Below are 13767 nucleotides of genomic sequence, written 5' to 3'. Positions count from 1 at the left end.
GGTCACTGAGATGACATCTGACCACATGTTTCTTCCAGCTGGTGATTAGATGGCACATTTTAGAGCAGTGCCAGCACATGCACTGCCAAAACAAGCATTCCTGATGTTCCTGGAAAAGGATGTGTAAAGATTGGCTGTAGCACTCCACTCCTTCTAAATCAGTTCAAGACCGGCAAGATTAAGCAATCACTGAATAAAAGCTTGCATAATTAGAAATTACAGATATTAAATCAGGCTACATTAATGTGGAACACAATAACGCATTTTGTGAAATCCCGAAAATGGCATTCGGGTGCAGGATGTTCTGCGGTCGCCAACATGTGTCAGTTCCACTATACCCCTCTCTACATGACGTGAGGTATTTCTGTTCCGAGCACACTTTTTTCCATTTATGAATCTCACGGTGACACATTTCCGCTGTTTGTTGGCCCAAAAACATGGGAGTGGAAACTGTAAAATAAATAAATGATTAATTCTCCACTACAGCTTAATAAACTCTTTATTCACCAGAGAATTCTCAGACCCATTTCAGACACAGGATTAAAGCGTATACTGATCTAACAGCAGCATGTTTACAATAGTTAAAGATCTCTTACTTTTGCAGTGTGTTTTGTGGCTGCACATCATGTTCATGCTCACCATGGATGTATTTCACTGAATTTCAAATATTGTGCACCAGGAGTGATTCTAGGATCAAAGGTTTAGGCTCAGCACCCATCTAACACAGCCACACTGGCCTCTCTAAAATAAAACACTGTAAATGAAACTGAGAAGAGTTCCTAAGATGGGTGCATGTGTCACATCAGAAGAAACAGAACTATTTTGATTCAAATCAGATCCAAAAACTATTAAGTACTTCTAATCAACTCGTTACCTGCAATAAAGACAGCTGTCTAATAAAAGACTCTAACCTTTACATCCTGGGCAGGTTTTCTCAACCTTCTTCCCTGCTTCAGGACATTAAAAATGGGTCGTGGCTGGGTCTTCCAGCACGACAATGACCTACAACATACAGCCAAGGAAACAAAGCAGTGGCTCAAAAAGAAGCGCATTAAGGTCATGGAGTGGCTATAGAAAACTTATGATGGAGATGAAGCTCAGATTTTTTCAAGCGGTAGCCTCAAAATCTTAATGATTTAGAAATGATCTGGAAAGAGGAGTGGATTAAAATTCCTCCAGACATGTGCACAAACCTCATCATCAACTATAAACTAAAAAAACGACTGCTGTGCTTACCAACATGATTTTTTGGTTTTATATATATATATACATATATGTGTATATATATATATATATATATATATATATATACACACACATATATATATATGTATATATATATATATACATATATATAAAAATTTTAATCATGTATATATTGTCTGTATACACTACTGTATTCCACTGTTTACACTGCTCTACACTTTATACCTTAAACTGTTTTGCTGCTCCCTGTACATCCATATGGCATTAATGTAAGATACTTATGTAGATATAATTATATATTTGTATATTTATATATTTATACTTATGTATATATACTCATATCTATGCACTTTATGTAAATAACACTATATATTGCACCTCTGGTTGGATGCTAACTGCATTTCATTGACTCTGTACTTGTACACTGCACATTGAAAATAAAGTTGAATCTAATGTACACTAACACATATATATATATATATATATATATATATATATATATATATATATATATATATATATATATATATATATATAAACAGATAGATGCATTTTTATACATGTAAAATTCACTTCAACAAATACAGCGACATTAACTGACTTAATTATTAAATCATTTTACATGACTCTGATTCATATGTTTTAATTTGTTTCACAAAAATGTACTATTATTAAATTTAATTTGTGTGGAATGGATGTACAGATTTTATTTTATTTTTTTTTTTTAGTGTGGAAGAAGGGATGAAGGGATCTGTGGATCAGCTCTAGCAGCAGCAGAGAGAGCGACAGACTGAAGTGAACGAGGGACTAACCCAAGCAGACCATGAGAATTCTGGGGGTGGATGGAGTACCAGCATAACACTGAGGCTTTAGTGCCTGACCCTAACAGTTACTAATAATGTATCAGTGGGAAGATACCACAAACTCATGTTTACACTCTAGATTAATTCACAGACTGTGAATAGCAGCAGCTCTAAAGTATCTAAATACACTTAAATTGCAAAAGTCACTGAATTGAAGGTTGAACACTGGCCAGTGGCATGGCGACATGAACTATTGGGCAACATTCCTCAATCGTACAGCTAATTTTAGCCAGACACCACCGGTCACGATCATTACCACCTGGTGTGCTGTCTACTGTTGGTGATGATGTTTGTGACTGGCGGCATCTGATTTGAATTGTCCATATGATCCTCTACTGTTTTTACTGCATTGTTCTAGCAGATTGCTCTCAGACATCCTCTCAACATTTTAACATTAACAGACATTTTTTCAGCCTGAGAAAAAAGCGCTCAAGATTTTAAACAGTGCGCAGTCTGTAGTGTGGAAACTACATTCTAACAGAACATGTGAACTTCACGTGAAATATGTGGTTCTACTTTAGCTTTGACTGTATTTGAGCTGCTTCTCCACAGATGCTGGTCTATTTTCTGTCATTTTTTGCCCACACTTTCTAAACCATGCTGGGAAACACTGTTGTCATATTTTCTGCCTCCTCAGCCTGTTCTGACTCTCTATGGTCACATTAGGTAATTTCTGCCGATTCTCCATTATTGCTCAGCCTCCACACGAGGAAATGTCTGTGAAATTCCAGAACTTCGGAACGGCCGTTTGAGCAGACAAGGAAATGCTGACTACAAACACAAACTAATTGAAGTAAAACTGCATTTTTCACTTCCTTTACCAGAAACACTCCCTGAATAGCAAACTGTGCGGCTTAACAACGTACATTTACCAAGCTTCTGTCCTTTACTCTAAAGCTGTAAGGTCATTTTTGTAATTTTTTTTTTGTTAACAGTACATGCAGTACAAATCCTGCCCTTCAGCTTTGTGGTAGATGTTTTAGTTATTATTATTTTTACTTCAGAATCAGAATATTGTACGTTACTGTTATTTACAAAATAGACAAATGTTTCACTCAAGCCTCCAGCATCTTATAATAAGTAGGGGTTGGCGATATGGCCCTAAAATAATATCACGGTAATATCATGGTATTTTTATGATGACGATATTATTGGCAATATGACAAAACACTTAATTAAAAAAATAAATAAATAAATAAATAAAATAAAATAAAAAATACACTACTACAACAAAATGAAAATAAAATTTTACTATTGCATATATGATATGACACATCCCTAACTTAGACATTAAAAAAAGAATTTTAGCAGATTTGTATCAGACGTCAATGATCCAGAATGTCATGATACTAATACTTATAATGCACTTCAAATATTTCCATATATTCAGGATTAAAGTAAAATAAATTATATTGGACAGATATAGGACAGAAATGAGAACAGTGTGAATTTTCATTTTGCTAAGAACAGCAAAACCATAGTACCCTGACGTGATAATTATGGATGGGTGATACGGCACAATATTTCAGGGTATAATATAATTCACAATATTCAAAAATGTTGGCGATATTATTGCGTACAGTACGATATAGCACATGATTCCACATGTGTTCCTGTGTAGCTTTAAAATAGACTTCACTGTTAAATTTACAATGTAAAAAAGTAAAAAAGCAAAAATAAAGAAAACATACTGAATGAGAAGAGGTGTGGATCTGTTTGATCAGCCTTGCTCTGTCTCACTTGCACACTCTCCCAAATCAATTGAATTTCCTGGGATTCTGTAGGGTGATGCCTACATCTGATCATTCCTATAAATACAAGATTTAATTTTGTTTAATTTTTTCCCCCAATTAAAATACTCTGTTTGGATCCACTTTGCCTGAACCCTGACTGATGTCACCTGTATGGAATCTTAGTTTTTTTGTTATAATTACTGGACTGCTGGTCTTGTTTGTTGTTTTTTTTTTTTGCTGGAGTATTTAAACAGGTATTGCTCCAGTTTAATCAGAGCTTACAGTGTATTTCCTGTAATGTCACTGAACTGGTCGTTTTTGGACCTGCTTTATTGTCTGACTTCATTTGTGGGTTTTCCCTTTTTGGCTTTGCTTGCTGTGTTGGATCTGTTTTTGGCTTCTTGACCTGGCTTTGTTTTTGACCACACACACTGGACTGTCCCATCATTCTCAGATTTGGATATGTTTACATCTAAGAATACCCCAGCTGTCATTAAACATCTGATCAGATAGAATTATTTACAAAGCCTGGTAAGATAAGTGCATGAGGGTGGTGATGTACACCACAGGCGCTCAGAATTACACTGTATTGACTGAAATGAAGAAAAATATTGTAATCTAAATGTAAACCCATATCATTCAGCCATAATTCTATGGTAATCTCCCTTTTTTACTTGCAGTGTGATCACCTGGATATGATTCTTGTTTTTCTGTCTGGCCAAAACTGACTTTCCTGCTTTGTAATCCCCGCCTCTTGTGTTTTTACGTCACAGCTAGTGTGTGTGAGTCTACACTGGGATGTTTTCTGGGCTGGCAATGTCCCTGCATTGTGGTTTGGAGTGCTTCTTGTGAAGTACTTTGCTGGAGTGGCTGAAAGGGACTTTTCCCCTGACCCAGCCTGGACAAGATAACTGCCTGAACATTTTGGTCTAAAAAAATTCCCTCTGTTTATTGGGATTTTTGTTGTTGTTGTTGTTGCTAATGTAGAGAATTATTAAATTTAAACAAGTGATCTTTATCAGCAGTTGATAAAAAAGTGCATTTTAAAAAATTTAATAAAGGCCCACAATGCCATAATACAGTTTAGGTATAGGAATCACAGGGAATCTTGAGATCATGATATTATATACAATATTATCACTATACGTTGTCCATGATAATGAGGTTATAACAAGATCACAAAACAATTCTCTAATAATTCACAAATAAGAAAAAAGCAGGAATTATGTATTTATAGATTTTACAACCGGTATTCTTCACCACAGGTTTTCCCTATTCATTTGATTAGCACCACCATGTGGAGTAATGAGGCAGTAACTTTAGAAAGTTTAGAAAGAAAATTGTGGGCTAAGTCCTGAGCCACATTCTTTATTTTAGTGATTTATAAGCAAACTGTAAAGTGCGCACAGCACAGCTTGATTTAGGGCGTGTCAGGGTGTCTTTGCTATTGTAGCAATAGGAAAAGTACACAAAAGGCATGTACTTATTGTCTTAATTAATCATGGGTGTGTTTTGGGCGTAACATGCAATAAACCATTTCGTGTGTCACTCCCTTTAAGAGCCAGGTGCACTCTCTTTATTCATATTAAACTGTCCAGTTGTGGTCTTTAGTATGAATGAATTTGTAAAAAAAAAAATTGCTCAGGTGTTTCTATTAAGCCCTGCTTTAGTTCACTGAATAAGTGGCCTCTGGACAAAGATAGGATTTTGGCTGTTGCTCATGAATATTCATGCATGCAAATATATCGCCTCTGATTGGCTAACAGCACTGCAGCAGAGAACGCCCACCTCCCCCCCTACACAGTCAATTTTACAGCTTTAAAACTCTAAGGACAAAATGTTTTCAGAGAGAGATGCAGCCTTAGTTATAAAGATATAGCACTGAGTGGTAGATAAAGTTAACCCTTCAACTTCGCATAACGTCATACTTTATCAATCATATCCTCACTGGAATGCTCTGATTGAAATCTGGTTAAAAGCGTTTCCTGGAAAGCAGAGCCAGTTATTTCAAAAAAGCTTAAATAAGCAGTGTCCCAATAATTTTGTCCACATATTGTATGCTTCAATGCACTTTAATTGGACACTAACAGAACATAAAACTATGGTCAAACACTGGGAATGTTTAAAGTTCCCACACCGATCTAAATAATCAAAAATATCAAAGCTTTCCTTTTCTAATTAATTATCCACAAATGCCAAAATCACGACATCAATATGCTATAATTAATTATACAGCTCACAGGCTTATGGTTTATACAGAACACATTTACGTAATCAAGCTGCTGGCTTTTCAGACACACTAACAGAGAGCACAGGAAACAATACGCTCTTTACTGATATGCTTGCGATGAAGCCAATTCATTTGTTATTTGTTGCTACACATACCACGGTTTACCCCAGCAGTGCCAACAGAACAGCAGGGTCCTGTTCCTCCTTCAGAATGATGTCCAGTGATGTTCAAGCTTAATACATGAACCATTACCTAATGAAGGCTAGCTTCCAGGAACGGAGAAATGGACAGAGCTATTATGCACTGCTGCTGCCTCCTCCATCCCTGGACATTTTTCACTTTCTCCATCCAGTAAAGGGGGAGTGTGGGGGAGGGGGAGGGCATAAATGAGATTTATAACTGGGTGGGCTGGTGGGGAAAGGGTGGTATGGAAAAGGACAGAGCAACAGGGCAGCCAGGAGTAATCGGACAGTGGAATAGGAGTGTCATCAGGAGTGTCCCAGCATGACCTCTACAGTGTTAGCCCTGCCTTACCTAAGCTGCTTTCACACAGGAGGAATCTACTGGTAATTTGAACAAGACGGGGATAAATGTGAACAGTAGGGCTCTGTCTGTTGGCAGGAACCTAAAAAAAACACTATATACATATTAAAATCCAGAGTAGGTGAGTGCCACATAACCCACCAATAATTATTACATCAGGGTACTACTTTTTTGTTGCTGTTTTTAGCAAAATAAAAAATTACACTGTTCTCATTTCCCATTATACATCTACTAGAGACTAGTACTAGTCTAGTACTAGACTAGACTCAAAATGTACAAAGTCTTGTAAAAAAAATCTGAGTAAAAGAAAAGTTTAATCTTTTATCCAATCAGAATAGAGGGTTCGGAAGACAGTCGGGGTTCAAACACAACACAAAAAGAAAACAAAATGTTTTTTTTATATAAATTAAATTAATTAAAGAACAGAGCTGTGTTTTTGAAAACTATACAGTATTGCAAAACTAAAATATTATGATACCTCAAACTATCAGTATTTTCTATCTATTATAATCTATTATAAAGCAATAGTACAAGTTCTGGTAAATTGAATTTAACAGTACACAAATGTCTCGGTTTAGTTCACACAAAGGATTGGATCCCAATATTAAGTGAAAGCTTGACAGAATGGCAAAAAAACAAATCAACAAAAGCACCAATACAACGAGGATAGGTTTATTTTTAGGATTTTTAACAATAATAAATTATTATTTTATTATATCACCTCTATATAATTTCCAATCACATATCAGTTTTCATAGCTCAGGGGCTATCAACCAGCTTCATTTTAGGGAGGGGTTAAAAAGGAAATAAACAAACAAAAAAAGAGAAGTACAGTGCTGAAGGTCACGAACTGATGCAGTGTTAATGAAAATTAGAACATTGTGAATCAGTTTAAATTATTTGTGTCATTATTAGTCTATCATTATTCTATCATGGTTATTTTCTATTTTAACCAGAACACTCCTAAGACTTCAGATCTGTCTGAAAGGATGAATCAGAGCAAGTGCTGCTAGTACTAGACTGTCTTCTATTATTATCTGATTTATGTTCTTTCTCTTCTAAGGTTTTCTTCTTCTTTTATTTCCGTAAGGTTCTTGCCTTGCTGCTCCTTCTGCCCAAAAGGATCTCATTTATTAATTTATTACAAACACCCATCTACTGTACTTCTGCTCAACCAATACGCTATCTCAGGGCAGGCTGCCAGGAACAAATTCATTGTCTTTTTAGTTTCTTTTCATCCCTCCTTACCTCTTTTCACACTTATTCCTTTTTAACCCATATCAAATCCCAGACTCAGGTCATACACGTGAAATCCACAACAGGGCAAAAAAAGCCAGTCAAGAGAATCGTCAAAATAGAAAAATAGGTTGGCAATGAAAAAACAAACAAACAATAAAGAGCTAGGCAAACATGAGAGAAGAGTGAAGGAATAAAGGGACTATATATACTCAAGAGTCCAGGTGTAAGCAATGATCAGAAGCATGGCGAGCCAGAATGCCGGTTGTGTCACATGATCTTGTAGGTCCGGAGGGTTTGTTTCATGGGAACAAACAGCAACAGCACAGCAACACCTCAGCAACCAAACCCCTTCTATAGCAACCACCAAGCAACATCTTAACAACCAAAATCTGTTCCATAGGAACATTTAGCAACAGTCTAGTAAGCGCTTAGCAACAGCTTAGCAACCAACCCATTACAACAGGAACCACACAGTAACACCATAGCAATATCATCTAGCAAGACTTTAGCAACAGTGTAGCAACCAACACCTTAGTGACTGCCAAGCAACTATAAAGCAACCACCTAGCAACCATTTAGAAACACAAAAGCAACGCATTTTAAATGTGCATCCATTCCACACTTCTATTATCAGAATAATGACTTTTTATTTATTACTGTAACCTCTTTAATAATTTTACTAATTCTCTACACAATGTTTCAGTTCAGTTCCATTAGCGTTTTATGGTCAGCTAACTAAAGTCCATAAGAATGGCTTTTTGTTGAGTGATTGGGAATTTTTTGTATTACTCTCATGCTAAAATTAGAATCTGAGATGAGGAACAGTGCTGAGGGCTGAACTGAGATATCTGACAGTGGATCCGGGGGAGACAGAGAGACAGCAGGCCTTTACAGAGGAAGGAAAGCACAGCAAAGTTAGACCTACACCCTGAACAGCCTACCAAACAGGAACATCTCACAAACCCCACTGATTCTCATTAAAACACACATCACACCACACACACACACACAAACACACACACACACACACAAAGATACCATCAGCAACGTGTTACAGCAAGCTACAGCTTACTCTCACTCAGCATTACATTTCCTAATGCTGCCTAATTAATTAATGGTCACTCATTATAAATACAGCAATGCACTACAGTCCAATTATATCAGAGCAAATGGGAGCACAACAGTCAGTAGATCACTGACTGTCATAATGTAGGCTTATTCGTGGTTATTAATAAGTTCATAAACCCCTCACACCCCATTAATAAGCAGTTCTAGTGTACTAGAAAATGACAACATTGATCTGTCTCATCTCTCCTGTTTGTCTCAGTTCACTAATTCATTATTAACACGTATAAACACCCAAAAGTTTCTAACTGTAAAATAAATCAGCATTTTGTTTATGAAACAGAGGCATCAACAATGCTGGAGAAGTGAAGTAATTAACAATATTTTACCTTTAACCTTCATTAAAGATTTTAAACCCAAAGGAGCTCATGGTGATATGTGTCACAGACCCTTTAAAGGTTGTATAAAGTTCCTTCATTTTAACTCATGAAGTTCATAAGTGACATCTATTAAACATCCTGAGGGCATCACTACATACATCACAGTGTGTGTTTGTGGGTTTTTAAGGGTTAAATACATTTTTATTAATGCTACATATACCTTATATTATGTTTCCACATTAGCTTTCACACTGCTATACCTTATTGACTTAATTAATGCTAACCTATTAACTACTAAATGAAAGTACACTATTATCAATGCAACATAATAAACATAATTAATATTTATCAATCTTATTAACTGTATTAATGATAAGCTATAACCATATTAATACCATTTTAATAACCATTATAAATACTACTTTATTACCTTCATTTGTACTAAGTTATCAACCTCAATAATGCAACTCAATAACCAATATTAATACTACCATATTAACGTTACTATTGTTAAGCTATTAACCTTTTTACAGCAACTTGACTATTTAAGGTAAATAATACCTTACTAATTTAAACACTGCTATTCTATTCACCTCATGTTTTTTTTACTTAATGAGTGCATTGATATTAACTTTATTAATGCAACTTAATAACCTTTATAACATTGTTAGTTTCAGGCCATTTACCTAATAAATACAATATTGTTAACTTAATTATTCCAACATTGTTAACATTATTAGCGCTAAGCTATTAATGTTTAATAATATTTCGATATTTTTTCCATTTAAATACTTATTTTGTCAATACTTTTAACAAAACTTCCTTATTAACTTTATTAGTACTCCAGCCACAAGCTAATCTAATATTATATAACACATAAACTCACAAAGACAAACTGCAGTGCATTACAGTGTGAGAACTGTGCTAAACTGATTAATAATTAAGTTAATATTGTAAAAACCGACACTGAATCTGTCAGATCAATGCTTTAACAGTTGGGACTGCAGTAGGTAAAAAGAAAATGTATATATTTTCCAAACTATGATTAATTAAAACATTGCTTTCATTTTAAAGGGTGTAATTGTGTAATTTGTGATGTAATTCTATTATCATTATGTCAATGACATTTAATGACCTTAAATTACAATAATATTGTTTATCACAATAATTTCACATTTTTTTGTATTGTGACTGGCCTATAATGGCATAATGATTCAATTACAACTGATTAAAGGAAAGTTTAAAATATTCCTTTTGTATTAAGAAGCAAAAAAGTATAGTATGTAGTAGGGCTGCTCAATATTGGAAAAAATTGACATTGCAATGTTTTTTTTTTGACGATATATATAGCAATATTAAACAATGGCCGACCCTTGATGATACCAGCCTCGCCCCCGAGTTTAGTCAGCCGAGCATTCAAAACCCGAAGAAACAGCAAAAAAACAATAATCGCCCCTATATTCTGAAATTTAAATGGCCTCTTAAAAGGTAAATAAAAGCAATTTTTCTGGAAATAAAAAGTAAATTCGTCTGTAACTGGAAATATTTGCATAAAACTGTGCCAGACTAAGGTGCACAGCTTTTCGTCTGCCACTGTTTACAAGCACATGTCCAGCCATGTGGAGGCCATGCGGTTACCTCGTGTGTATGCCTACTCCACCGCACCCCCCTCACACTTCTGCTCCTCCTCCACCTCGCGCTTCTCAGGCAGCAGCAGCAGCATCACATCACTCACACAGAGATGGAGAAAATCACAAAACATTGCAACATGACGTGTTTGATTTAATCGCCTTAGGTGACATCGCACGTCTGCGGTATGATTATAGTGCATGCGCACATCGCGATGACAATGAACGATACATCGTGCAGCCCTAGTATGTAGTCTGACATCTAAAATAATTTTCCATTGCTCGCCCTGTCCTGCTATTGTGTATGCACACATTGCAGTGACAATACTGAAAGGATATATTAACAATAATTACTATAAATAAAAACATTAAAACTATCACAGTGAGTGATATAAAGGTTGATAAAATTGAGATTGAGATCATGTCCATATAGTGTATAATAGTGTTAATAAACATAATTATAAAAACAGGCCTATTTGAGTCTATTTCCCCACAACTTAAGGGAGTGATGCAATCCTAAGAAAGCTAAAGAAGCATTTAGACTAAAACTGGAACTGATTACAGATGACTTCACCACAGGAACCGAAATCCAGCGCTATCTATCCTCTCTCTCAGCCCAGTCTGCATGTTTACCTCCGGCAACATGTTCTGCAGAAGAAGCGCATCATCACAACAGTTCTGAGGAAACTCCAACTACTTCCTTAGAATGAACTGTGTACCATGGAAAAGGGTGGAAGGAGGAGCCTGTGTCCAAAACAGATACTGAATATAGGCCCATGTATTGGGACATTTTTAATCAGGAGTATTAAAAACAGTTTATCCTGTTTTTGATGGAGGAAATGTCTCAAGACTGTGTAAGGAAGGCATTCTACCAGAATTCTGGAACATTACTCTGAGGATTTCACTGGATTCAGGTACAAAAAAGAGCTTTAGTGAAGTTAGAATGCTGGATGGCTACCAATTCAATTTATTACAGACGATCAACATGACTCCAGAAGTACTAGAACATAGATCCAAAATACTCCATGACTCCATGAAGTTTATGCTTATCTGCTTCAGACAGTCTTATTATATTTGCAATATTTCTTTACAGTAAACAGCCTCTTTGTCAGCAAAGTGTGCAGAGTAAAGTTGCTGAAGGCTTTCATCAGAAGGGGTGTTCACAAACATTTGGCCTTATTGTGTATTCCTTTCTCTGTGTTCCCTCACCACATCCCAAAGCCCTGAATCACACCGGAGGTCTGTCCTCTCCCCACAAGCTCAGACTCGTCCTCCTCTTTCTGTCTGACTGGCTCAAAGCCTCTCTTACTTTCTGTTTCAGACACACTTCACATTTCACCTGAACACACAGTCAAAATGAAAACAATCCCACTCGTTTCAATAGATGTACATACGATAAGCAGTAATACCAGGGTCTGGCCCTCTTTATGACTAAATACAACCTAATATGACGTCCGCTAATGTTAGTCGGGCGGAATTATAAGTCTCTTAGCATTTACAATGCAAGAGGACAGTTTATTTTGTATGTCTTCAAAGTAAAACGATAAAACTTTCCTCATACTGATGTCCTCCATAGTAAAGAACCCCAGAACTATGGCGTATACAAAAATTAGAAAACAAATCTTCAGTATGACATCATTAAGAGATGATGTGATAATGTGAAGATGTTTTGTGGATGATGTGTTCTGGCCCTGAAATAATAATTTTATTAAACTACCAGTATATTATTGTCACTTTAAGACAAAGACAATCTTTCAGAAAGATTAAATAAAAAAAATCTAATTATAAGAACTGTTAATAGATAAGTTAGAACTTAAACAGAATAAGATAACCATATAGTTACATTATGTTTTACTAGAGAAAGTGTCTAACTACTTTGATATGCCATAAAAACAACATACGTTAAATATTATATCTATAAACATCTATATAAACTATAGTCTTGTTACTATGAAACATTATGGCATGCTGTGGTTAATACTCAACATTTATCTTCCTAACATCCCTCTGTGAAGCCACATCAGACATAATTACTAATATAAAACGTTAAATGTTCAGGGACTCAATTTTAGACAGAAATACATTTAGTAACACACTATTAACTCACTAATAACATAACAAGGCTTAACGTTAGCTCATTTTAGTGTAAGAAGTGACACTATCTAAGTTACCTTATATTCAGGTTAAATAACCCTAACAACCTCTCAATAAACATATGTATGCTGTAACGTTAAATAAATGTGTTAAGTTAGCTAACCTAACTAACTAGCTAACAGGCTAATAATACGGATAATATCGCTTCTATAAAGATACTGTAGGTTAAGTTAGCTAGCTAACTAACTAATAGCTAACTAGAATTAGTTAGCTAGTTAACGGTAGTTAGCTTAGCTAGCTAAGTAAACACGTAACGTTAGCTTCATTAACCCAGCTGAGAAGCTTCCGACACTTTAATATAAACACTGAAAGTGCTGTTAAACCAGACGTTCAACAAGTTGTAGAAACCTTTTCCATGACTATCTGAACACAGTTACACTGTAAAAAAGTGAGTAATAAAGTTATTTCAGGTCTCCTGGTTGTGTGAATCTGACTCTAACTAGCTGTCATTTCACGTCAAAAACACGAGAGCGAGAATTCCGACACTTACGGAGTTATAAACTAACGCTGAAGTTTCTCAGCGATAATAACAGCTCCTTTTACCGCCTTACCTCGGTTTAGACACTCTGTTCAGTATGTCAGTCACACTTTCCGGGAGTTTATCGCTGTTATTTCGGCTGTAGAGGCTTCAGAGAGTCTCCTCTCCTCCGGGTGAGATCCGCTGTTCCTCAGTGTTCCTCAGCGCTCACAGGCGACGAAGCCATTTTAAACTGAAAGCAGATATAC

The 13767-nt window shown here is 35.8% G+C and overlaps 1 protein-coding gene across 1 annotated transcript in view; it reads right to left on the bottom strand.

The window, feature by feature from the left end:
- si:ch73-63e15.2 (protein strawberry notch homolog 2) overlaps positions 1 to 13767 on the bottom strand; it is a 97105-nt gene extending 83338 nt beyond the window's left edge. The window contains exon 1 of the mRNA XM_007252641.4: positions 13593 to 13767. The gene's annotated coding sequence lies outside the window, so the exon portion shown is untranslated. The remainder of the gene's footprint in view (positions 1 to 13592) is intronic.

Source organism: Astyanax mexicanus, chromosome 16, assembly GCF_023375975.1.
Source record: "Astyanax mexicanus isolate ESR-SI-001 chromosome 16, AstMex3_surface, whole genome shotgun sequence".
NCBI lineage: Eukaryota > Metazoa > Chordata > Actinopteri > Characiformes > Acestrorhamphidae > Astyanax > Astyanax mexicanus.
Note: the sequence above shows the minus strand (reverse complement) of the source record. Positions and strands in the feature narration are given on the sequence as shown.